This window comes from Monodelphis domestica, chromosome 5 (genome assembly GCF_027887165.1).
Source record: "Monodelphis domestica isolate mMonDom1 chromosome 5, mMonDom1.pri, whole genome shotgun sequence".
NCBI classification, from domain to species: Eukaryota; Metazoa; Chordata; class Mammalia; order Didelphimorphia; family Didelphidae; genus Monodelphis; species Monodelphis domestica.
The window spans coordinates 72,527,898-72,554,702 of NC_077231.1; the positions used below are offsets into that span (position 1 = coordinate 72,527,898).

The 26,805-nt window shown below is 38.0% G+C and overlaps 1 protein-coding gene across 4 annotated transcripts in view; it reads right to left on the minus strand.

Moving 5' to 3' along the window:
* The window catches only part of ATP2B1 (ATPase plasma membrane Ca2+ transporting 1), a 171,693-nt gene extending 162,378 nt beyond the window's left edge, over positions 1-9,315 (minus strand). For 2 of the 4 annotated variants that reach the window (XM_007503205.3, XM_056798634.1), the window contains exon 1: positions 9,044-9,315. The gene's annotated coding sequence lies outside the window, so the exon portion shown is untranslated. The remainder of the gene's footprint in view (positions 1-9,043) is intronic. The other 2 variants (XM_056798628.1, XM_056798630.1) reach the window with 2 other exon arrangements.
* Positions 9,316-26,805: the final 17,490 nt, after the last annotated feature.

The following is a 26,805-nucleotide window of genomic DNA, read 5'->3' on the forward strand; positions in this document are numbered from 1 at the left end:
GAGCAACTCCTTGAGCTAGTCTAACAGTACCTATCTTTTGAATAGACATTATAGATAGACAACAAGTTGGAATTGAACTGGAAGAAGGAAGCAAGATATGTCGTGTTAAGGACATTTCATAGCCCTTTTAATGATCCCAGTTTGTTCCCTGGACCAGAACAATTTTAACACTACTATTTTTCTGGTGATGCTATATGGCTGGGAATCATGAAACACACCAATCTTTAAAGTGTCAGAGCTGTGGTAGTATACATATCATAGACTTAAGTAGGTTGCAGCACATCACCAATGGTGGTTTATATCCAAGAACAACAATAAAACATAAATCAAGGAAACATATGATTGGGATTGGCAAAGGAGGTGAGGTGTTTCCATAGCAAGAGCCAAGGATAGTAAGTGGTCAGGTAAATTCTGCACTGATTCCAGTTTCTTGGACACATCTTCCAAGGATGACTTATGGAAGGACTAGATAAGAATTCCACAGCTGCTGCTTTGCCCTTCCATTGGCTCTCCAGAGAATTTGGCCTGGAAAGATTTTGAAACTCCTTCCCTGGGCCTGAACTGACCTAATTGATATATATCTCACTATATCCGGCCCATGTCAGAATTTACCAAGCTCTTTTAATCTGGCCATTTTCTGACCCTGCAACACTCATTGGACACAGCTACCCTCCCTCTATATCCCTAGCCATCAATCCCCTACATATGTTGCCTCCTCTCATTAGATTATGAATTACTTGAGGGCAGGAATAACCTCATTTTTGTATTCAAGTGACTGATGCGTAGCATAATGCCTAAAAGTAAAGCTTAACAAATGATTTTGTTCTTTAATATATTCATTCAGGATGTCTTGGGATTTGTACTTTGGAAGGGAGAACTCCCACATCATGGATCAAATGGCATATGGACATATGGATCAGTCAGCCTTTTATTTCTAGAAGGACACTAATTAAATGCATAATTGTAAAATGGGCTACTCTTGCAAATTGGAAGTTTTCCCTTTCTATCTCAGCAGTATAGTTTGCATTTAGTCCCTTGCTGCCATTGCACCTTTAATGACCTTAATTTGGATCCTAACCTTTCATTACCTGAACGGTTATAATAGCCTCTTTAAAAAAAATCCTTACCTTGTATCTTAGAATAGATACTAAGTATTGGTTCCAAGGCAGAAGAGTAAGTGCTAGGCAATGGGGCTTAAGTGACTTGCCCAGGGTCACAAAGCTAGGAAGTATCTGAGATCAGATTTGAATCCAGAACCTCCCATCTCCAGACCTGGCTCTCTATCCACTAAACTACCTACATATCCCAGTAATAGCCTCTTAACTGTCCTGGCTTCCAGTCTTATTCTCTCCAATCTAATATCCATACAAACATTTTAGTAATCTTGCTACTGAAAACTTTCAGAGATTTCATATTGCCTCCTGAATGAATAGCATTCCAAATGCTCCGTAATCAGGCTCTAGTCTATGTGTCCAATGTAGACAGGAGAGGTAGGGGAGTGAGTCTCATATGACTTCAATTAATTAATAAACATTTATTCAGTGCCTATTATATGGCAGACACTGCTAAGTGCTGGAGATACAAAAAGAGGCAGAAGACAGTTCCTGGCTTTAAGAAGCTTATCTTCGATTATGGGAGACATCATGCAAATAAATAGACACGATGCAACTTTCTACAGAATAGGAATAATAATGTATAATAACATAATAAATGTAATTTTGTATAAATTATCATACAAATACAAAATATTATTAAAATGTAATAATAAATAGCAAAAGCATAGGAATTAAGAGTGGTTAAAGAAGAGTTCATGTAGAAGATGGGATTTTAGGGGCTGTTAGGTGACTCAATGAATTTAAAGACAGGTCTAAAGATGGGAGGTCCTGGGTTCAAATATGACTTTGTGTGACCCTCAGAAAACCATTTAACCCTTATTGCTTAGCCATTACTGCTCTTCTGTCTTGGAACTTATATATAGTATTGTTTCTAAGATGGAAGATAAGGGTTTAAAAAAAAGAGATGGGATTTTAGTTGGGACTTAAAGGAAGCCACAGAGGTCAGTAGTTGGAGTGGAGGAGGGAGAGTGTTCCAGGCATGGGGGCCAGCCAGAGAAATGTCCAAATCTGAGAGATTATCAGTGGAACAGCCAGGAGGCCAGCATCTCTGCATCAAAGACTGCTTGTTGGGGAGTAAGGTAAAAGAGGATTCAAAATAGGAGAGGGGTTGGTCATGAAGGACTTTGAATGACAAGTGGAGCTCTTTGTATTTGATCCTTGGGGCAGAAGGAAGCCCCTAGAGTTTATTGAGTAGAGGGTGATATGATCAGATGTGAGCTTTTTTAGGAAAATCACTTCCATGTCTAAATGGAGAATCAATTGGAGTGGGGAGAGACTAGAGGCAGGCAGACCCACCTCTAAGCTATTGTAGTCATCATGGAGTGAGATGATGGCAGGCTGGATCCAAGGAGTGTCAGTGTCAGAGTAGGGAATGGAATATATATGTATATAATGTATGTATATATGTATATATATATATATATATAATGTATGTATATATGAGTGAGAGATATTGGTAAGGTAAAATCAGCAGGATGAGAGAGAATGAGGAATCCAGGTGGACTCCTAAGTTGAGATCCTGGAGCAATGGGAGCATGAGGTTGTCCTCTACAGTAACAGGGAAAGTATGTGTTGGGTGAGGGTTTAGGGAAAACGTAATAAACTCTGTTTTGTGCATCATGAGTTAAAGAGATCTATTTACTGGCTATCCAGTTCTAGCTGTTTTGAAAGGCCTGACTTTTCTTCATATTTCCTACATTTCAGCTAAACTTGGCAACTGTTCTTACTGTCTTCATGTTCCTGCTCACTCTGTCCCCCATAACTTAAATAAACTCTTCCCCCCACCCCACCCCTCACCCAATCCCCAACCTCTAACTGTTAAAGACTTCCTTCTTTCAGAGTATGATGTGGGAACCATTTCTTGGATGAAGGCTTTTCTGATTACCTTAGATCCACATGATCTTTCCCATCTCAAACTTCCCATACTCCTTTGCTCAGATAATCTGATCTGCATTTAACTCATTTCCCTTAATAACTTTGTTATTTGTATATTTGTGCCGCCCCTCTGGAAGATTATAAACCCCTAAGGGGGTTCCAGGGCTTATGGTGCCTTGAACAAAGGAAGTACTTAATAAATGTTTGGTGAATTGAATTTCCAATTACACTGCTACTCTCTCTCACTGATATTTGTGACTACAGCAGAGCTCATACAATAATACATGAGGGCTCATTTTTTTCTTTTACTTTTTAAATTAAATTTTCTTTTTTTTCAATGAACAAGCATTTATTTTCTCTCCCTCCCACCTTCTCCCTCTATTAAAAAAAAGAAAAAGAAAAAATCAAACTCTTCTAATGAATATGCATAGTCAAGCCCAACAAATTCATCCATTAGTCATGTCCAGCAAAGTCGCATTCTTCCCCCTGAGGTCATCACCTCTTTGTCAGGAAGTGAGTAACATTCTGTATCATAAGTCCTCTGGAATTATGGCTGGTCATTGCTGATCAGAGTTCTTAAGCCTTTCAAAGTTGTTTATTTTTACATTATTGTTATATAAGTTGTTCTCTCTATAAATATCTTGACTTCCTTTTCAATTGTAAATTAATGGACATTCTAAACAAAACCAACCAACATGCCGACCAAATCTGAAGAGAGTTCCCTGCCTGAGTTGTATTTGGAAAAATAAACATGGCACTTTTGTTGATCTCAAGTTGTTTCATGACACAAAAGTTCACCTGTTCCATACCAATTTCTCTCTGTCATGCTATTTGGATATGAATCAAGGAAAATCAAAAGTTGCAAAGAATAAAAACAGTAGGTGGCCCAAAAGATAATGGAGGCACGCATAGGTGTAGGCATAGCCCATTATAAATGAAATGAAATGAAAACCTCTTATGTGTCTGATCTTAAAGGGAGCTGGATAGTCATGTGGCAAGAGCGAGGGGTCATTCAGAAATCTGTACAGATAGGCAGCCCTCTTGCATCCACAAAATATTTTAAAATGTTGTACTCATGCATATAGTGGGTAACATGGTAGAGTAGATGGAATGTTGCCCTTTGAATCAAGAAGACCCAAATGTGAATTCTGCTTCTGATACTTACTAGCAGTGTGGCTATTGGCCTGACCTCTTGGATCTCAATTTTCTTATTTGTAAAATCATGGTTTGGAGTAGAAAACCTCTAAGGTCCCTTCCAGATGAATCTATGGTTCTAAGATCTTGAAAAGCTAAAATACTGGGCCAAGTATTCAAATGTTTTCTAAAAAGTCAAAACCTGTTATTTCAGTGGAGGGGGATTGTTGGTGAAAAAATTCCTCTACAAATGAAGAAAAGAACACTGAGAGGTATAGTGATGCCCACAGCCAGCAAATGTCGGAATTTGAATCCAGGTCTTACTAATTATCAAGACAGCTCTCTGTAGACTACACCACATGACCAATAATAGGGATATAGTCTTACATTTAGGCTCAATTAATCAACTTTACATCATCATCGCCATCATAATAAAAGAGAATGACAAAGATGGAATGTCAATGTTGGAACTCTATAGCACAGTTTGTAGAGCTATGGATTGGCTCAATGATTCTCGAAAACCATTTGGAATTACAAGATGTGATAAGAATGACTAAAATGTCCATGTCCTTAGCATAGAGATGTCACTGCTAGAAGCATACTGCAAGGTAGTCAATAAAGTTCTCTATACATTGAAATACTTATTGCAACACATTTGGTGGTAGCAAGGAACTTGCTTATTCATTAGGGAATGACAAAAAAGTAGTGGCACAGAAAATAGCGGGATAGCACCATGCTATAAATATAATGAATACAAGGAAGCCTGAGAAGACTTATAGGACTCGATGCAGAGAGAAATAAACAATATACACAACTATAGAAATGAAATTGGATTTATATCGATGAGATAGCCAAAATTGAATGCTACAAAATTATTATGGACAAGTTTGGCCCCATAGAAGAGATAGGAGAAGGCATCTACCTCTGCAAAAGGTGATAATATGATTGTGGAACATTGCATATAATATCAAACTTTTTAAAATTAATTTTTTAGTTGAATAACAACTATTTCCCCCACTCTCACCCCCACCTTTTAAATTCTTTGTTATAAGAGGTGGTATTCTCAGAAGGTCAAAGTTGCATTGGGTAATGCAGGTAATGTAAAAAACAAAAGTTATCACTAAAATTTATTAAAAACAAACAAACAAAAAACAATCAAGAGAGGGCAGCTAGGTGGCTCAGTGGTTAGAGGGCCAGACCTAGAGATGGGAGGTTCTAGGTTGAAATATTGCCTTAGATACTTCCAGTTCTGTGATATTGGGCAAGTCATTTAACCCCAACTGCCTAGCTTACTTCTCTTCTGTATTGTAACCAACATTCAGTATTGATTCTAGGATGAAAAGTAAGAATTAAAAAAACAAAAGATGGGGAAATTAGTTTAGTAATAATACTAGTCAATATTTATATAGAATTTTAAGGTTTGCAAAGCACTTTGCAAGTACCTCATTTGATCCTTATTTGACCCAAGCCCCAGGTGGTTTGTGCTATTATCATCTCAGTTTTATAGATGAGGAAATGGAAGCCAGCAGTTGTTAAGTGACTCATTCAGGATCACAGCTAGTAAGTATCTAAAGCAAGATTGCAACTCAAGCCTTCCTGACTCCAAATCCACTGCTCTATTCTCTGTACCTTCTAGCTACCTCTAACTCTTTAGGTCCAGTCATTCAACCAACTCTAAGCCCAAACAATTAAGTGATTGGCTTGCCTATCGCTCTTTGTCTTGGCCCCAAGAATAGTAAGATATTATCAATGACTTTGTCAAATAATTTGCTGAAATGTGGCATCTAGAGCATTTTCCTTATTTACCGGTCTAATGACCCTAATAAAAAATGGAAATTAGCTTGGTCTGGCACAATCTATTTTTGTCCAATCTTGTTAACACTTTCTTTGCTGAAGTATTCACCAATCAATTTTTAAAAATCAGGACCATGTTTGCCAACTTCTAGTCAATCACATTTACCAGTTCTTTGAGTGTTATGGAATGTGGTTCATCTTTTCTTTGTCCCTTGGGCTCTTTAAGGGCAGCTAGGTGACTGTGTCCACTTTCACATCTCTCCATCTCTCCTCCATGAGCTTTATCAGCATAACCAGCTATACATACATACATACATACATATACATACACACACATATGTGTGTGTGTATATCCTCCTGCTTTTCCTCTCCGCACTAATCTCAGGTTTCAATGACTTATGTTTCCCCCTACTTTTTTGAATCTGAAATCTATAGTCCTTGATAGAGAAAGTAGAAGAAAAATCAGATTTGAATAGTTCTGCCTTTTCTCTCAACCAAAAACTATCACCATCCCAACCATTCTGAGTAGTAGTCTTATTCTTTTCATTTTCCTCCATTGATCATACATGTCACCCCATTTCTTCTCTGTGCATTTGTGCTGGCCATCCTTAATGTTTGAAATGCACCATTTTCTTCCTATAAGACATGGTTTTAAGCACCATCTTCTGCATGAAATCTTCCTGATCCTGCCAAGTACTAATGCATTCCCTACAAACTACCTTGGATTTTACTCCTTTGTGTATGTGCATGTGTACACAATTCATACACACACAAATGTGTGTGTATTTATTCATTTTTTATTTATGCTGTTTATATTTTCATATATACTTGTTATCTCTTCTATTAGAATGTAGTCTCACTTGTTGTGAGACTGGAGGTTGGGCTATTTATTTTTACTTGTATCCTCAATTAGTTGTTGATTAATACTTGTTCATTGTTACTGATTGTGAGTGATTGATTCGTCTTGTCATAGCTAGCCAAGGAATAGCTCTCTAAATCTCATAACTTAATATTAATAATTTAAAATGTTGATTCACTTTATTCTTTTTTCCTGTCCTTACCCTCCCCCCCCCCCCCCCATCAATTAATCCATCCAAGCATCCATTAAGAGCCTAGGGGCAGTTAGATGACTTAGTTGATAGGTCTAGAGATGGGATGTCCTAGATTCAAATCTGGCCTCACATACTTTCTACCTGTGTGACTCTGGGCAAGTCATGTAACTCCCATTTGCTCTTCTGCCTTGAAAGTGATCTTAGTATTGATTCTAAGACAGAAGGTAAGGGCTTAAAAAACGTAGAAAGAGTTTATTTTGTTCCAACTACTATGCTAGAATCTGGGGTTACAAAGACAAAAATGGAACAGTCCCCACCCTCAGGAAGCTTATATTTATTTTACTGAGAGATACAACATATAAAAAGAATAGTATATAAGAGAAGGAAGGACTCATTGACCACTAAGGGCATCAGGAAAAAATATCCATTGGCTACCTAATTTTATCAGTCACAGCAGTTTAACCTTAACCAACGTTGACCAAGTGGACACCACTTGGAAAGTTTTAAGGAGTGAGTGGACCGGGCAACTGCTTTCTTCCATGCAATGCCCAGGGTAGCTTCCTTCTCAGATATACCTTCTTTGCTTTTGAATAATTCAAAGATCAAATGGGATAATAATTGTAAAGTACTTACCACACACAGCACCTGACCTTGTAGGCGCCATATAAATGTTAACTATTATTAATTGAAATTAAAATGAAAATCACCTCCCAAACCCCCCACAACTTCTTGCCCTCTTTTCTGGAGGAACAGTGGGGGAAGTTGGGATGCCTTTCCTTTCTCTCTCTTGCTTCCCTTCCCCTCTCTTCCTTGAGCTCTCCCAGGAGTCTCATAGCATCCAAGCCTTCTGCTTTCTCTCTCCTCAGCACTCTGGAATCACTAATCATGGATTCATGGCTCAGTGGGTCCTCATAGTGGGAGACTATGTGCAGCAGGAAGCACGCTAAGGAGTCTGAGGGGAGTAGAACCTTTTTTTTTCTTCTGGTACAGCAGGAAGCTTCATCACCAGAAAATAAACTCCTGAAACAGAAGAGCCTCTCTAGCTAGGAAAACACACTTCTTGCCTTTCCTTCAACTATATTACACCAGGAGTCAGTCATTTGTATAGTCTCTGCTAGAGCTAACCTCATCCTCAAAGTTGTTCTGGAACTTTGTAAAGAAATGGAGTTAAAGCAACTTTGTTAGTTGATGTAAGTCAGATTCTTTCTGCCTCAGAAATAAAACTGGCTCATCTCTGAAGAGGATTAAATTAAGGCCACTAGTAGTGCAGTAGATAGAACACCAGCCCCTATTTAGGAAGACCTAAGTTCAAATACAGCCTCTGTATGGTACTGAGTTGTTTGACTCTGGGTTTAATGCTTAGCTTCTTTTTGCCTCAGCTTCCTCATCCGTAAAATGGAGATAACAATAGCACCTTTCTCCTAGAGTTGATGTGAGAATTGATTAAGAAAATAATTTAAAACAGCTTCTGGCACATAGTAAGTACTGTAAATGTTAGCTATTATTGTTTTTATTTTTATTCTCGTTCTATCCCCCTTCCCTCAATTTGTCTCTTGCCTAACTTATACCCTTTGATCAACTTTCTGATATATGCTTTTTTTTTTCATTTCCTGAAAAATTTCAATCAGTTTCCCTTCGGATTCTGAATGCACCTTTTAAGAAAGTTTTCTCCTCATTGTTGCTATAGTCAAGAACAGGGATTCTGGTTTTGCTTTTCTTTATATTTCCAGAGCCTAGCACCATTCCTGGCACAGATTGAGGGCATGAAAAATGTTTGCTGACTGGTTTGTTATGGGTATGAAATCGAGGGGTGATAGAGGACTCCACAGGGTGGGTAAAAGAGACAATATGACAGGTGATGGAGTGGAGTTGAGTAAGCTTCAAGGACAAACCTTGGTATTGCAGAGTCAGTGGATCTGGGTACAAATCCTACTACTTGTATGACCTTCAGGAAGTCATTTAATTTCCCTGGGCCTCGGTCTCCTCATCTTTAAAATGAGGGATTTGGTCTTGACCTATAAGACCTTTTTTAAAGGTCTCTTGATCCTAATCCCTAGATTTGCCATTACTTACCTCGTGGTACTCTTGTTGGACTTGTAATCTCTTTACTGTAGATATTCTCTTCACCTATGACAAAGCAACTCATCCATCTCTGCTCTTCCTGTTCCCCTCCTGTCAATGGGTTCCTATATGTCTGCTATTGCAGATCTCCTTAAATTTTGTGATTGTGGGGGATATAGACTAGGAGAGAAAGAGCTGGACTTAGAGTCAGGAAAAATTGGATATAAATCCTACCTCAGAAACTTAGGAGCTACATAACCTTGGCTAAATCATTTAACCCTTCTATGTTTCAGCCTATGTAAAATGAAGGAGTTGAACATGATGACCTTGTAGGTCTCTTATTTAGCTCATATGGTCCAATGAGGTCACTATCTCTTTGGGCTATTGTGACATGGTTTATTGTAAAATTCTATCTTCCACTATTTTGTTTTTTTGGCTTGGTTTGTCACTCCTGAGCTCCCTTTTCTGTCTGTATCCTGCCTCTCTGAAAATTCACTTCTTTTCATGTGCCAGGCTAAGAGAAGGGCTTCAGAAATTCAAGATGGTATTTGAGTCCTTTGGCTCACCTCATCATGTTATGAAAACAGAGGTAGTACTCAGAAGAAAGTACACATTCATTTAAAGGGTGTCAAATCCATATCCCAAAGAACTTTACTGGTAGCATAGGTGAATGTGAACATGAACAGAGCCTGGAATTAGGAAGATCTGAATTCAAATCCAGTCAAAGACACTTTAAAATTCTATGATCTTGGGCAAGTCACTTAATTTCTCTTTGCCTTAGTTTCCTCAAATGTAAAATGAGGATAATAATAGCACCTCCCTAGGAGGGTTCTTTGAGTACCAAAATAAATCATATTTTTAAAGTGCTTACTACATAGTGGGTATTATATAAATGCTAGCTATATTTCTTTCTCAAATGTAGTCTGATTATTCTAAATTACTTTATTGATGAAAATATGGCTGCTGAAAAACTTGGGAAAAAATAGATTTCTCCCCCCTTCCCTTCTTAGCCCCACTTTTTTTTTTCTTGATAGATGCTAACCACATTTTTGTGCTGTGGTTTCTTGTAAGCAAGCCTACAGATTCTTACTGTGCACACAAGAAAAAATGTATTCAAGATATGGAAATAGATGAGAAGGGATACCCCATACTTCAGAAAACATGTATTTAACCACTCAAACAACCCTGACGTTTCTATGGTAACACCTGAGGTAATGGGTTTTCCTTTACACATGCTCCAAAACTATTTCCTTCCTCCCTAACCCCCAGCTGTTCCAAAGCAACTTCTGTTTGTTTGGTTGTTGGGCAGTTATTACATCGAGGTTGCTCTTTGAACCTTTACAGAGTAAAGATTTTTTAAAAAATTACATGGATTCAGTTTGTCTCAAATTGACTTTAATTGCAAATGCAGGCTTCAAAATAGACCTTGTAATTTCTCACTTCAAAAAAACAATTCAAACAAAGAAAATAAATCACTCAAATAAATAAATGAATAAATGAGTAGGTGAACAAATAAATGAATAATGATAATAATGAGGGATCAATTAGCAAAGTCTAAGACAAGAAAATAGTGAAGATATGGAAAGATCTTGGACAATTGTTTTTGTTATTTTTAAAGAGGCAACTGGGACAATTTTAGTAACTTCCAATCTAAATGCCTATTTTCCTATCTTTAGAATGAATGAGAGAGAGAGAGAGAGAGAGAGAGAGAGAGAGAGAGAGAGAGAGGAGAGAGAGAGAGAGAGAGAGAGAGAGAGAGAGAGAGAGAGAGAGAGAGAGAGAGAGAGAGAGAGAGAGAGAGAATTTATGGTGTTTCTTTTGTGCTAAGCACTGTCCTAAGTGAAATAGATCAGGTCTCTGTCCCTAAGGAACTTATATTCTAATAGAAGAAGAAAATATAAAGGAGAATGTCAGCTAGTGAAGAGTGATTTGGACAGAGTATTTAGATGACCTGGTGAGTGATATAATACAGTAATTGATTGACATGGCTTCCTGGGAATTGTTTTGTTTTCATAGCTAGAGTAGGAAGGAGTTAGGGAGGAGATGAACTCAAAAGTATAACATGGAAATGACCAGGAAATAATGTGGTGAACCTGAGACCTAACAAATAAGATGAAATGCTCACCAATTACGGTCTAGAGTCACAAGGTTGGGACCTTCAGTACCAAGCCAATTTAGAGAACAAAAAACTTAGAGTATGGTTCAGAGATGGCAAGTCTATAAAATATTTATGAAGTCATATGCAATCAAGTGTGGAGAGTGTCTCTGATGAAGATATGAAAAGCAGTTGAGCAGGTATCCTCAAACAGGATTCTACAGTAGAAAACAACTATAGAGTCTCATGATTGACTGGAAGGTATAAAAATACATCCCATTGGACTTTATTGTTTGCTGAGTATAAAAATCATTTAATTGATAGAATCAAATTCCTCTTTAAAGCTTCTCTTCCAACAAGAAGTCTCCTGTGCTTATATCAAAATCATACAAGATTACTTGACATGTAACAATAGAGAAAATCATTCAATGACCTGCTGATTATTAAGAAGATAACATGAAAGATGAAGACTTATACTTGGCTTAACTGTGTGTTACTAGTATGGAGACTATCCCATGTAGTTCCCAATAAAGAGGGAATCCTGATTGGAGTTCCTTTTAGCAGATGAACATTCTTTCGCAGAAAATTTCAGAGCTTCAAAAATATATGGGCAGCTAATAGTGGAAGGGATAGAATACTGAACCTACATTCAGGAAGACCTGAATTCAAATTTGACCTCAAATACTTATTGATGGTATGATGGTTTCTTCACTTGTAAAATGTAGGTGATAATAGCATTTACCTCCCAAGGCTGTTATGAGGGAAAAAATGAGAAAGTACTTTAAAAGCATTTTTCAGACCTTAAAGTGCTACATAAATGTGAGTAATTATTTATTATTAAATGAAATACATTATTCCTTCTATCCCATTATTCGTCCCTAAAGGACAGATCTATCCTTACAAGAAAAACCAAACATATGAAGAATGACTATAAGAGTTGTATATAGAGAAGTAAAGAGACATGGATTCTTTGTGAGCACATTATTTTCAAAAAAGAATTTCAATATCAACAAACCTTTGTCAAGTTCCTTCTATGTGCCAAATACCACACTAAGTGCGGTGTATAAACAAAGCGGCAAATGATAGTTCTTGCCCTTGAAGAACTTAGAAACAAATGGGGGAGACAAGGAAACAAATAAATACAAAGCAAGCAATATACAGGATAAATAGGAAATAGTTAACAGAGGGAAGACACTAGAATTAATAGAGGTTGGGGAAGACTTCCTGTAGAAGGTGATATTTTATTTAGAACTTCTAGGAAGCCCGGGGGATCAGTAGTTGGAACAGAGGCGGGAGAGTGTTCTAAGTATGGTGCCCAACTAGAGAGAAGGCCCAGAACTGTGAGATGGAATATATTGTTCATGGAACTGCCAGGAGGCCACTGTAACTGGATCAAAGAATACATGTTGAACAGAAAGGTTTAAGAAGACCAGAGGGGTAGGAGGAGGCTAGTTATGAAGACTTTGTTTGTCATTTTGTATTTTTGATCCTAGAGGCAATAAGAAATGACTGGAGTTTATTGAATTATGGAACCATGATATGATTGGATCTGTGCTTTAGAGAATTCACTTTGGAAGATAGATTGGGGTGGAGAGAGACTCAAGGCAGGCAGACCCACTATTAGGCTACTGCTATAATAGTCCAGAGGTGAGGTGATGAGGGTCTTCACTAGAGGGCTGGTAGTGTCAGGGAAGAGAAGGAGGTGTATTGGAGAGATGTTGCAGGGATGGCAACAGCTTGGATGTAGAGGGGTGAGAAGATAGTGAGGAGTCCAGGATGATTCCCAGGCGGTGAGCCTGAGGGATCAGGAGGAGCCCTCCATAGTGACCTTTAGTATTGTGCCTGTTTTACCACAGAGAGCTGGGGAATCTCTTAGTGAACCTGCATTTTGCTGGAGTCAGACACTGAAATAGATGATCTTTGTAGATTCATTGAAATCATTGATGAAATCATCATCACCATAAATATCATCATGGCCACCAATATCATCACCAGCATCACCATCATTTTCATTATCATTGAGAGGTGTCAGAGTGTGGCAGATGGAGGGCTGATCTCATAACCAGGAAGACTTGCAGGCATTTCCTGCCTCAGGCACATACTGTCGGGGTGACCTTGAGTTAATTCTCTAAGACTATCCTTGGTAGAGCTGGTGTTGTCCTGCTTTGATAGAGAGTTTCCCTCTCCCCAGAGTTTTCTCTACCAATGAAATCACAGGTTTCTTTTTTATCTCTAGTAATAGCTCATGCCTATGTCGAGTTTTAAGTTCTGCAAAGTGCTTTACATTTCAATCTCTTATTTGACACCCAAACTATGCTAGATTAGGTTCTGTTATCATCATTTTATAGGTGAGGAAATTGAGGCTCAGAGAGATAGAGACTAAGTAACTTGATGATGGTCTCACAACTAGTAAGAGTCTAAAGTGAGATACAAACCCAGGCCTTCCTGACAGTTGCTATCAGTGTGATTAAATAGAAGGATTCCATTTTCAACCTTTCCCCCCACTAAAAGCAGCACAGAAACTTGTTGGAAACTTAATGTTTTATTTTGTCTGAAGGGAAAAGGGGGAAAAAAGCTGACATTTATTTAAATTTGCTTTCCTGACCCCAAATATCAGTGTGCTTGCAATTTTCAATGCATTTTCTTTAATGGTCTTCCAGTCAAGTGATATTTTATGCAATGGGATTAGAAACAGCCCCTTGTACTTTTACATTAAGAGCACTTAATATTTCATTTTACCATCCATATATTAATCAGCATCCTGACTCAGACGCCTTGATTATCTGGAGTTTGATTTTGAAAGCATTCCGTCTGTCTGAGGTCTTGGAAATTCCAGAAGTAATAGAAAGGATTAGCAACTGTGAAATCTGTTGTGTTCCCCTTCCGACATCTGGGACCTGCATCTTAGGAACTGCAGCCCTTGTTAAGAAAAATACTTAGCAAAAGGTTTACTGCAATTTTGTTCAGAGGCAACTGCTATGTCATGGAACATTTTACATTGTGATAGCTTTTCTGCCAACGAAATCAGAGTTCGTGGGATGTGCACAGCCATCAAAATGTATAAGAAACTGACAAGATGCTGCAAATGCCAAGGAAAACTGGGAACGGGAGTCAGATGCCTTATGATATTCCTTCCCAAAGAAAAACAAGTCGGATTGAAATATCCTTTCTGTTGTGGGTCCTTATATTATTATCAGATGCCAGGACAGAGATGTAGATAGCATGCTTAGAGACTCTGCGTATTAGAGGCACAAGAAATGCTCACCAGACGCTAGTCATCTGGGAAGGAAGGTTATAGACAGCATAATAGCAGGCAAGTAAACTCATGCGGTTTATGCCAAAGCCATATGTCCTTTGCATATAGATCTAATAGTCTGTCTCATTCTTATGTTCTATTCTATTGTCTTCTTTTGAGGCTCTTGTTTGCCTTTTGAAACTAGGTCTCTCCTGTCTCTTCCTTCCTCCCACCCTCCCCCTCTTCCTCCCTCTCTGCTTCCCCTTCTCTCTCACATTCATTTTAAATGCATAAAGTACTCAGGATTGCAAAAAGCAACCGATTATATTGAAATATATATGTACTTTCCTCCTCAAAAGTTTATAGACCCCCCCCCCCCCCGAAATCTATCCATGGGCCCTTTGGGGATCTGAAGCCTTTGAATATAGATAACCTTCAAGGTCCATTCCATGTCTAAAGTTATGACCACTGTCATCACTCACTAATTGCCTGACCGTAGGCAAGTAATTTACTTTCTCCAACCTCAGTTTCCTATGTTGCTTAATGGGATTAATAAAAGGGCTTTGAAGACCATAAAGTGCTATATAGTGTCTTTCCCTTCAAGGTTAGCTTGAATCTGCTTTATATCTATCTCATATGCCTGTATATGCATGTAATAATGTCTCTCTTTAGAGTTAGCTAGGTGCCTCAGTGAATTGAGAGCCAGAACTGGAGTTGGGAGGACCTGGGTTCAAATTTGACCTTAGATACTCCCTAGCTGTATGACCCTGAGTTCTGACCAGAATTATACTAGTAACATTAATACCCATTAGTACTATAATTTATTCTGTACACCGATATCCTTAAGCTAAGAGTTACTTAACCCCAATTCTGAGTCCTTACTGCTCTTTTGCCTTGGAATCAATACCTGGTGTTGATTCTAAGACTGAAGATAAGGGTTTAAAAATGTTTTTTCTTTACAAGTTGGATTGTAAAATATTGATGATAGAGACTGTTTTGTTTTTGTCTTTGTGTCCTCTGTACTCAGAATGGTACCTGACTTAAAGTAGATGCTTAATAAATAAATGTTTGTCTACAAATTAATTTATCTGGAACTTATAAAGTATATATGATAACAAATTATTGTCATCAATCAACAAGCATTCATTACCACTTTCTTTGCATCAGTCATTGTACTAATGGTTGGGGATATAGAGAGAAGGAAAAATAGTCCTTACCCTCAAGGAATTTATGTTCTGAGACTGAAACAACATGCTTAAAGATAGGTACATACTGGTTACAAGAAGAGTAGATGAAGGTAACATTAAAGATGAGGAAGGCACTAAAAAATGTGGGGACTAGGAAAGACCTACAAAAAAGAATCTTTCGACAGAGTCTTAAAGGAAACCAGGGATCTTGAGAAGAGATAAAGGATAACATTCTAGGAATTCAGAGTGATGAGGATAGGAGGTGGAATATCATACAGAATTCCTTTGGTGACTGGATTGGGCCACACAGTGGTTGAAGTCTTTTCTAACTTTTAGGTTTGGAGATTCTATGATTCTGAATTGAGGATGGCAAGTAGGCCACTATAACTGCTCCTCTGTGGAGTATATAGGAGAATAAAATTACACAAAGACTAGAAAGGGCCAGGAATGAACCAGGTTGTTGGTATTGTCATTTGGTCATGTCCCACTCTTTGTGACCTCATGGAGCATAACACACCAGAGCCATCTATCTCTATTCCAAGTTCAAGTTCATTGTTTCCATGACACTATCTATTCATCTCATCCTCTACTATCTCCTTTTCCTTTTGCCTTCAATCTTTCTCAAAATCAGGATCTTTTCTAATGCATCCCGTCTTTTCATTTGGCCAAAATATTTAAGCTTCAGTTTCAGTATTTGGCTTTCCAGTGAATAGTCTGAGTTATTTTCTTTAAATATTGACTGGTTTGATCTCCTTGCTGTGCAAAGGACTCTCAAAAGTCTTCTCCTCTACCAATATTCAGAAGTGTTGATTCTGTAACGCTCAGCTTTCCTTAGAGTCCAACGCTTAGAGTTACATTGCTAGTGGAAAAACCATAGTTTTGTTCTATGGACCTTTGTTCGCAAGGTGGTGGTGACTCTTCTCTTTAGTAGACTATCCAGATTTGCCATAGTTTTCCTTCCAAGGAGCAAGCATCTTTTAATTTTGTGGCTGTAATCACTGTTGACCAATGGTCTTTGAACCTAAGAACATAAAAGCTGACACTCCTTCCATTTTATTTCCCTCTATTTGCTTTACCAGTTGTAAAAATTAGTTTAAAAAATATATAAATCTTCAATCCAGCTTTTACACTCTCCTCTTTCACTGCCATTAAGAGGCTTCTTAAGTCTTTTTCAGTTTCTGCCCTCATAGTAGTATCATCTGCACATCTGAGATTGTTGGTATTTCTCCTGGCAACTTGAATTCTGGCTTTTGATTTGTCCAGCAGGGCAGAATTAAGTTGTGAAGAACTTCAAATGGAAAATAAAGGATTTTATATTTGGTCTTGGGGATTCCTTGGCTGATGTCGTTTCCTCATCTAAAAATTGAGAGGCTTGGACCCTTCTGGCTATAAATCCACGATCTCTATAATACTATGAACAAAGAACCGTGAATCTTCTAAGGAAGGAGTATGTCTTGATCACCAAAAATTCTCCCTCAGTTGCAAGAGTGGCCAAATAGTCAATGGAGAAGCAATTCAGTTCACATCCAAGGTGCCAGATCCTTGAGGTTTCCCATCTCTAAACATGTTAAACCAACAGTTGACTAGACATAAGGCAAATGGAAAGTTGAATTGAATCTGAAGTTCCTAGGAGACTCAGGGAGAGTTATATTCAAAGGTTGGGTTGGTTTGCATGTGAACTATGCCTGGAATTTACCACTGCTCAACTGCAGAGCAGATTGCCTGAAGGTGTGCATAGCTAGGAATGAAAGCCTTTTTTGTAATCCCCCTGAAGCAGGACTTTGCTCCTCTTGGGGGTCAAGTCCTCCTTATCTGGGAGCACATTTTTCAAGTTTCTATTGCAAAACCATAACTGTTCCCATGCTGGAGAAAGCTCACCGAAGGCTATTTAGAGACTGTTTATAATTTTCTGGGGGAGCCACCAGCTAGTGAAGAGCTCTACTGTGAATTATTTCTTCTCTCAGATGCAAATCTGGACAGAAATAACTCCTACCTGTTAAACTGTTTAAAATGGCCCATTAAAAAAGCTGAGCTGCTTTGTTGGAGAGGGTCCCTAGGAAGTAACAACAGAGCCCTCAGAAGAAGTCTTTTGCTTTTTTGTTTGATTTTCTTTAATGCTTGTCTGGGTTGGGGTAGGGGCCCAAAAATGTATTCTATGGACAAAGGTCTGGACATCAGCTCTTCAGTAATAAAGCATGGAGCCTGTAAAAGGGAGGTAAGCTAAGAAGACACTTCTCTTTTTGTGCACAAAGCTGCATAATAGGAAGGTTTCTTTTTCTTCTTCTTCTGAACAATATTAAGGATAGAATAGAATGAAAGTTAGGCCTGTGTGGGACTTTCCAGCTCATTTTGTGCACTGGTGTCTATTATCTCTAAAACAACAGTAGTTTGGACCAAAGAACTAACTCATCCCTAACCTGGTCTGGTTTGGGAGAAAAAAGATGAGCAGTCATTTGCTATCAGTCAGCAAACAAGTGTTTATTATGTGCCTACTATGTGCTAGGTACTGTTGGAGAGTCAAAGAAAGGCAAAAGATAGTTCCTGCCCTCAAGGAGCTCACAGTCTAATGGGGAGGACGGGGTGGGTAGCAGGGAGACAACATGAACGAACAAGCTATATACAGGGCAAACTGGAGATCAGTAACATCTCTTAAATTTTTTTAAATCTTCTGCGTTGTTTTACATTGCTGCTGTTTTCCAGGGTTTCTCTCCTCTCCCCTACTGGAATTAAGGGGTAGGAGTGGGAATGGAAAAAGTTGACTCACTGCTCCTAGATAAATAATTTCACCTTTTGATCCTAGACTTCTTTATCTAAAAATTATGCATGGAGACATTGGCTAATATAACCGAATTTCTGGGCTCCCCCAGAACTTAGTCACCCAAGGAATTTTAGGAGTGTCTCTAGGATAAGGCCTCCAGTGTTTGGAATTTTAAGTCCTTTTCAATCTCCTTCCAGGCTTCCCTTCCTAGATTTCTGTAACTATATAGCTAAGCCAAAATGATCTAATTGATGCTTTATCTACTCTTCCCCCACCCCCCTTGTTTGTTTTCTCTCCCCTCCCTTCAGAAAGTAAGGGCTTTCAAGACTGGGGACTTCTGTATATCTTTCTTTGATTCCTCTTCTAGAAACGTAATGATTGGAAGATCATGGTTGTTTTCCAAATCTATAATGTTCTTCTTCCTCTTTTCTGCCTCTCAAGAGTCTCCTAGCTAGGTGGTTCCATGAGTGCATAGAACATTAGCTTGGAATCAGGAAGACTGGTGTCCATGAGTTCAAATTCAGCTTCAGTTACTAATTTAGCAGTGTGACTTTTTAGCAAGTCACTTAGCCCTGTTTGCCCCCAGTTCGTCACCTGGAAAATGAGCCAGAGAAGGAAATAGCAAACCATTTCAGGGTCTTTGTCCTGAAAACCCCAACTGGGGTCACAAAGAACAGCTGATATGACTGAAAAACAACAATTTCTTTTACTTCTCAATTTAGGCTTTTCTAGATTGACCCTGAGATGCTAGTAAATCCTCTTAACCTGCCCTAACCTAATCCAATTCCCTACTTATTTGTAGACATTTTGCTTTTCTTAAAAGGTGTGCATGTATTTCCCAATAGAATAGAAGCTCCCAGAGGGCGAAGGCCGCTTTATTTTTATTTTCATATTCCCCAAACAGACCACAATGCCTGAAACATATTAAATACTAAATAAGGGCTAGTTTACCACTGATGGAATACACTGCTATTCTCTGGTCTCATTTCAGTCAATGAGCATCAATTAAATGCCTGCTCCATGCCAGGTATGGTGATGAGGGCAAGTCCCTGCTTTGTAGGAGCTCACAATTGAATCTCCGTTCAATATCCCTCAAAAATTTCCTGTTACCTATTGAATGAAGTTTAAACTCTTGACTCAAAATCTCTCCTCAGTTTGGTTTCATCTAATTTTATCTGTTTCTATTCCCTTTCAGGTATGCTAAATTCTGGTCAAATTAAACGGCTCTTTCTTCCCTATTCTCCTTTGGCATTATGAAATGATGACCTTGGAATTAGGGAGAACTTGGTTTGAAAACTCTAGCTTGGGCATGTTCCAGCTGTGTGCCTTGGGCAAATCTTTAATCATCTCTTCCAGCTTTCATGAACTGATCCCATGTATGACCTTGGACATGTTGCTTAGCCCTTTTGTATCTCACTTTCCTCATTTGTAAAATGAAGGGTTAAACCTTATGGCCCCTAAAGTCCATATCAGTTATAAAGATGTTCCTATGTTATGGGTAAGTCAATCTTTCTCCATCAGTAAAATGGTGGAGATTATATTCTATGATCTCTGAAGTCCTTTTCAGCTCTAAATCTATAATCCTCACACCATTTCCTCTGCTTAGAATAAACTCCTTTTCTTTCAGTTTGAATATTCCTTCTTCCTTGGCCCAACTCAGGTGTAGCTTCCTCCATGGAAATTTCTCTGCTTCCCACCCCTCATGGGATATTTGTACAATTGGTTTTATATATGCCTGCTAAAAGATCACCATGAAAATAACTCACTGGATGTGCCAACTTTTGTTGCAGAGAATGAGATGGTAGAGAAATGCTCTAAAGAACTGACTAAAATCCTGTAGGTCGAATCAACAGGCACTTGAATACTCAATGCAAATTCAAAGCAAAAGTAGGTGCAGAAGAAAATGGTGAATAATATATTGAAATATATGGCTCTGGATTAGGAAACTAACGAGACCAAAGGCTTCTCCGCTGAAGCCTCATGTTCATTTGTCATTTATTCTTTTTCAAGAAGAGAGTTGGAATGAGACATAGTGAACTCTAAATTACATCACAACAGTGAAAATGATTATCTTATTTTAAAACTTTTTAATTGCATCTTTTATTTTTTACATCACATCCATGTCCCCTAAACATGGGGAAGTCCTTCACCTCTTCATAGAAAGCATTTAAGCAAAGTCTACTGATGAAGTAACTGTATCTAACAAGTATTGCAAATATTTATAATAAATGCAAATATTATATTCCATATACATACATTCCATATACATGAGTCTATCACTACTACCTTCTTGCACACCTCTGCCTTATGTAGTGATATTACTGGTTCTCTTAGAAAACCAAGGTTGAAGAGGCATCTAAGTAACACAGTGTATAGAGAGGCAGGTCTGGAGTTGGGAGGTCCTAGGTTCAAATCTGACCTCTGATACTTCCTGTGTCATCCTGGATAAGTCACTTAACCCCAATTCTGTCTTAGAACTGATACTAAGGCAGAAAGTGAGGGTTGAAAAGAAAAGAAATGATGAACAACAACAGTTACATCACTTCTATTCTGACCTCACTTGAACATACTTTTTAGTCTTGAGTCTATCATTAACTAGTTCCACCTGAACTATCTTTGGTTCTTGAATCCCTGGACCTTTTGTCCTTTTACTGTCCTATAGAGATAGAAATGCTTAACACAAAATTTGAACCTGAGCCCTTTGATGCCTAAATCCTAAAAGGTCACACATAGGATAAGTGACCTCTATAGAGTTGGAAGGGAATGAAACAGAAACTTCCAGAAATTAAGTAGCCAGGGATCTTTCTAGTATGTCATCCTGCCTCTTTCCCAGCTCTACCCATCCCCATTCAGACCATTCAACAGATGAGTAAGACAGAGAGGAGGAGGAATTTTTATACCAACTAAGTGAGGGAATATAGCATGGTGGATAGAGCACCAGACTCGAGTCAGGAAGATGTGACTTCAAATTTTTACATACTACTTTCTGTGAGATTCCATATAAATCACTTAAGCATTCTGGGCCTCCCTTTAATAGATGAGGATCTATTAAGTGAGAGAGTTGGAATCAGAGGGCTTTAATGTCCCTTTCAGCTTTAAATCCATGATCCTGAGTAATCTATTATCACCACTAAGGTCATCCCTGCCATCCACCTTATGCATTCCTACTAAAAATATGAATATTGCTATAGGAAGTCACCTGATCATGTTGACCTATTCTACCAATGTCACATCTGATCTTGGTTTAGCTCTTGTTGTGGCATGATAACCCTTTTATTCATCTGTGGCTTTTTTTAAAAAAATAACTTTTGTTAGTATCTTTTTTTATTTTACTTTCCTAAATTTCTAATTTCTTTCTAAAATTCCCTCAGTATCTTCTCTCCTCTAATTGGAGAACCATTTCATATAATAAAGAATATTTTTTTCAAGAAAAAGGAGAAGAGAAAAATCTTCAAAACTAATTAATAAATAAAACCTTACATTTGGGGGTAACTTTGTAGTATCTGCTGATTTCTGAGGTTTAAATGTTCATATTGAAAATTTAGCAATTGACTCTTGAGAGCTGATACAACCTCAAAGCTTATTATTTATTTAAGGCTATTTATTATTTATTTAAGATTTATTTTTAGTAATTGAGCATTATTTCATATGATTATTAATAGCTTGCAATTCTTTTGAGAATTGTCTATCTCCTTTGATGGCTTTTCTATTTGGAAATGACAAGGATTATTTGAGAATTTGATACAATTTTTTTTAAAATTTGTGAATGCTTCTTTCTTAAATTAGATGTGTTAATTTTGTTTATGTGGAAGCTTTTCAGTTTTGTGCAGTCAAAACAATCAATTTTATCTATTTTGTGATGTATCTTTTGCTTCTATTCTGTTTGATTAAGAACTGATTTACTCATAGTTGTGAAAGCTAAATGATCTTCTTTTCAATTTTTTTCATGTTATGGTCACATTGATTTTTATTTTATTATGGAATATGATGTATTATGTTGGCCTAATTTCTTGTCAGATTGATTTCCAGCTTTTCTGGCATTTTTTACTAAATAAAGAATACTTTCTTAAGTCATTTATATATTCCGATTTGTTGAAAACTGCTTACTGAGTTACACTACTTATGATTGTCCTTGTCTACTCTAATTCATTGATGATCTACTTCTATAATTTTAACTAATAGCAAATGGCTGGTTGATTTTTTATTGTCCATTTTTACACATTGTGTAATTATTTTATTAAATATCCTCTCATTTCTCATCTCTGCCATTACTCAGGGATATCTCTGACTTCTCTACTAAGCTCCTGGAAACTCATAATTGGGAAAAACTCATCTTCTTGTAAGTCCCATTAGCCTTTGTAGTCCACCTCATTACCACCCTCCATCCATCCATTTGGAGAGTGAAGCCATGAACTCCCAAACTTCCCTTCAAGGAAAGAGGTCAGCTCAGAGCATTTCATTACTCACCCGGCCACACTATGTTGAGATATCTCTGATTTCTCCACCAGATCCCTAAGTAGACTATGTCTTTCCCTACTTTTCTTCTTCCATTTGGGTGAGTTCCTTGAAGACAAAGACTGTCTATTGTTTCTTTTTATTTTCCTTTTTTTGTGTGTATTTTAGGCTCTCATCACCTACTTAACATAGTGCTTAGACTAGATTAGGCATTTAAAAATGTTTGACTATTGACTTTTGTACTCTGAAAGCAAATATTCCAAATTTTATCCCTCCTCAAATTCCCAATGACTCTTCATGCCCAATAAAAAGAACTCTTTCATTTTGCCTCTTCTACACCTTGAGATCTCTTTCCATCCTTCCTTTCCTTTCTTCTTTTTCAGCTCTCTCTGAAAAGGAGATAATCTACTTCTTATCCTTTGAACTTGCACTGGTGAATATATCCTTCTGTAGGAAGTGACTCATCATTTGTTTGCCTTTCTTCTCTTCTCCTCCTTTAAACTCTCCTTATCTCCTGGAATTCTGGAGAAGCTCAGATTTGTGAGAGATAATTGAATTCCCAGGAACAAATAATATATATCAGGTACAAAACTAAGCAAGGGAGCTACAAATACTAAAGAGGGACTTGCAAGATGATGAGGTTTTCCTGATTATAATCCAAATGGAGATTGCATTCTAAAGGTGGGAGGCAATTCTTATCATGAATAAATATGGAGTGCTAAGGCACTATAGAAATACTTGATTCCTTTTGCTGACTTCTTTCCAATTCTTATAAAGAAGCTCTTTTCCTTCCTATCCTTAAATATACATACGTATATACACAAATATATAGATACCATTCTCTCAAGCTATCTTCTATGTTCCTGTTCTCTTTCACTGTACCAAATTCAACATCTGCCTTTTGATCCCATCACTCTACTGAAACTATTCTCTTGTGTTGTCAGTGACCACTCCTGCTAAATCTGATGGTCTAGTCTCAGTTCTTGGCAGCTTTTGATGCCACTCATCCAGTATTCTAATATAACCATCATCCTTAACTCCTCATTCCCTTTCACCTCCCATATCCAATTTGTTGCCAAGTCCTGCCAATTCTAGCTTTACAGCCACTCTCCTATATAATCACCTCTCTTCTCTGAAACTGCCTCCACTCTTGTAAAGGCCCTCATCACCTCTGCCTGGTCTATTACAACAGCTTCCTTACCATTGGTAAGGTTGGCTACCTTACCATTCCATTTCTATTCCAGACCTCCTTCAACTCAACTGTCCAAATGATCTTCCTAAAGGCCAGTTTTGACCATATCATTACTGTCCCCCCACCCCATCTATTCTATAAACTCCAGAAGCTCCACCAAGGTAAAATAGAAAATCTTCCCTTTGGCTTTTAAGGTCCTTCACAATTCAGTCCTTTCCTTTCTTTCCTATCTTCCTATGGTTTATTACTGTCTTTACAAATTCTTTATTCTAGTGATGCTGACAACCTTTCTATTTCTCTCACAAGACACTGCAACTTCTAACTTTGTGCACTGACTGTCTCCTATACCTGGAATCCTCTATCCTCTCATCTTCATCCTTTGACTTCCTTCAAGTTCCAGGTAAAACCTCACCTTTTGCAAGAAACCTTTCCTGATCCCATTTAATGCTAAAACTCCTAATCTATAGACTATCTTCAATTTGTGATATTGAAATATATATATATATATATAATATCCTGTTTCTACATAGTTATTTGCAAGTTCTTTCCATTAGACTGTTAGCTCCTCCAGGGCAGAGATTGTTTTTGCCCCTTTTTGTATCCCTAGCACTTAGCAAAATACCTGGTACATAGTGACCACTTAAAAATACTTATTCCTGGGCAAGTCACTTGACCCCCATTGCCTAGCCCTTACCACTCTTCTGCCTTGGAGCCAATACACAGTATTGACTCCAAGACGGAAGGTAAGGGTTTAAAAAAAAACAACTTATTGATCTGACTGTTCCCCCTGGATATTCTCGGCTCCTTTGCAATACTTCCCTCCTGGTCCTCTCTTTGCCTGACTACTCTCTTTGGTCCCTTTTGTTGGTTTAAAATTCATACTTTCCCATTCTCCTAAAAATGGGTTTTCCTTCCAATGTTACCTCTTTTTCTTTGACTTATACTTTCTAACTTGATCAACTTATTTGCTCCCAAAAGGTTTAATTGTCAACAAATGAATCAGTGTCAACAAGTTTTTATGCACCAAGCCATGTGCTAGATTCTAGAATACAAAGATAAGGAGTCCTTGACTTTGAGTTTACATTCTATTGGGGCAACAAAACATGTACAAAATAGACAAAAGGTAATTTTTGAAAGGGAGGTCTAGAAGGTGGGGAGGAGCCAGGAATGATCAGCAAAGATCTCATGTAGAACGTGGTGCTCAGGCTGAGCTTTGAAAGAATCTAGAAGTTCTGAAGGGCAAGATGGGGATGGGGATGGGGGATAGCTAGTGAAAATGCAGGGACAAGGTAGATCTTATGGGAGGGAGAATAAGTAGGCCAACTTGGTTGGAACATAGTGTTAGGTGGCCAAATGACTACCAAATCTAAACTCTTTCTTGAGGGATCTTGGATATATGAGTTCCAACTTTAGATTCAACGTTTAAAATGCTAAATTCAGCCTCTTCCAAATGTCCTTTTTTTCTGTTGAAGGCACCTCCATCCTCTTAGTCATTCAGGCTTGTATATTCAGACTTGTCTTTGTATCTTGCCCCTCCCTCAATATCCACCCTATCCTCTCCATAGTCATCATTTGGCAAATCCTCAGTTGATTCTATTCACTCTGAGAATCACTATTTTGAGGGCTACAACTCAATTTCCTAAATAGTCTGCCTGCTTCCTGTCTCCAATCCACCCTTGGCATAGCTGCCAAAATTATCTTTCTATGATATAGTCATGTTATTCCCTAACTCAAAAGCCTTTTAGTGACTCTCTATTATTTTTGGCATCTTAATAAATAATAGCTAGCATTTATGTTATATTTTAAGTTTTACAAAGTACTCCACAAATATTATCTCATCTGATTCTCACAACAACCCTGGGATTCAGGTACTATTATTATATCTTATCTCCATTTCACAGATGAGCAACCTGAGAGACCAGAGGTTAAGTGACTAACTTAAAGTTCAGCACTCTTTCTGTTGTGCCATCTAGCTACTTCTCCACTTGGTATTAAAGAAAATCCAGAATGTGACTCCTGCCTACCTTTCCAGCATTATGTCTCATTACCCTTTCCTTTTCCTTCCCATTTTTTCATCCCTTTTCATATACTCTCGAGTCTAGTCGTACTGGTCTCTCAGCTTTGTCCTGAACTCAACACCATGTCTTGTGTCTATGCATTCTTATTAACCTTCCCATGTATCTGGATTGTACTCTGTCTCTTTCAGAATCTTTACCTTCCTTCGGCCCCCAGTGGCTTCTTCTGATATACTCAAATTATTAGTGTGCTTTCTTCCCTGAAATTTTCCTAGAGCAAAGTTTCTGATCTCTCTCTCCCTCTTCACTCTCTACCTAGGATAAGTTGTGCTAAACTCCTTGTAATCAGAGGCATCAGATTACATAATTAGAGCTGGAAGGGACCTTAGGAGGCCAGTAGGTTCAATGCTCATGAGGAAAACAAGGTACAGGGTGGTAAGAGATTTTTTTTTTTTGCCCCAGAGTCTGATGCAGAATTTGAACCCCAGGCCTTTCTGATTCTCATCTATTACCCAGAGCCTGGTTCCTTTTTTGCATTTATATCTACGGGGCCCAGCAAAATGTCTGGTTCAATCTAGATCTGAATAAACATTTGTCAAATTTAATTAAATGTTATGTCTCCCAGATTACATATTCATTTGAACAGGAAGCTTTAAAGTAGTTGATCTCAACCTAGGATTCATGGACATGTTTTCAAAACATATTTTGTTATACTTGGTTTCCTTTGTAACCTTATGTTATGAATTTAAAAATATTATTGGGAAAAGGGGCCCATAAGCATCAGTAGACTGCCAGAAAGATCCATGGCACAAGAAAGGCGAACTCTAGCCTTAAAGC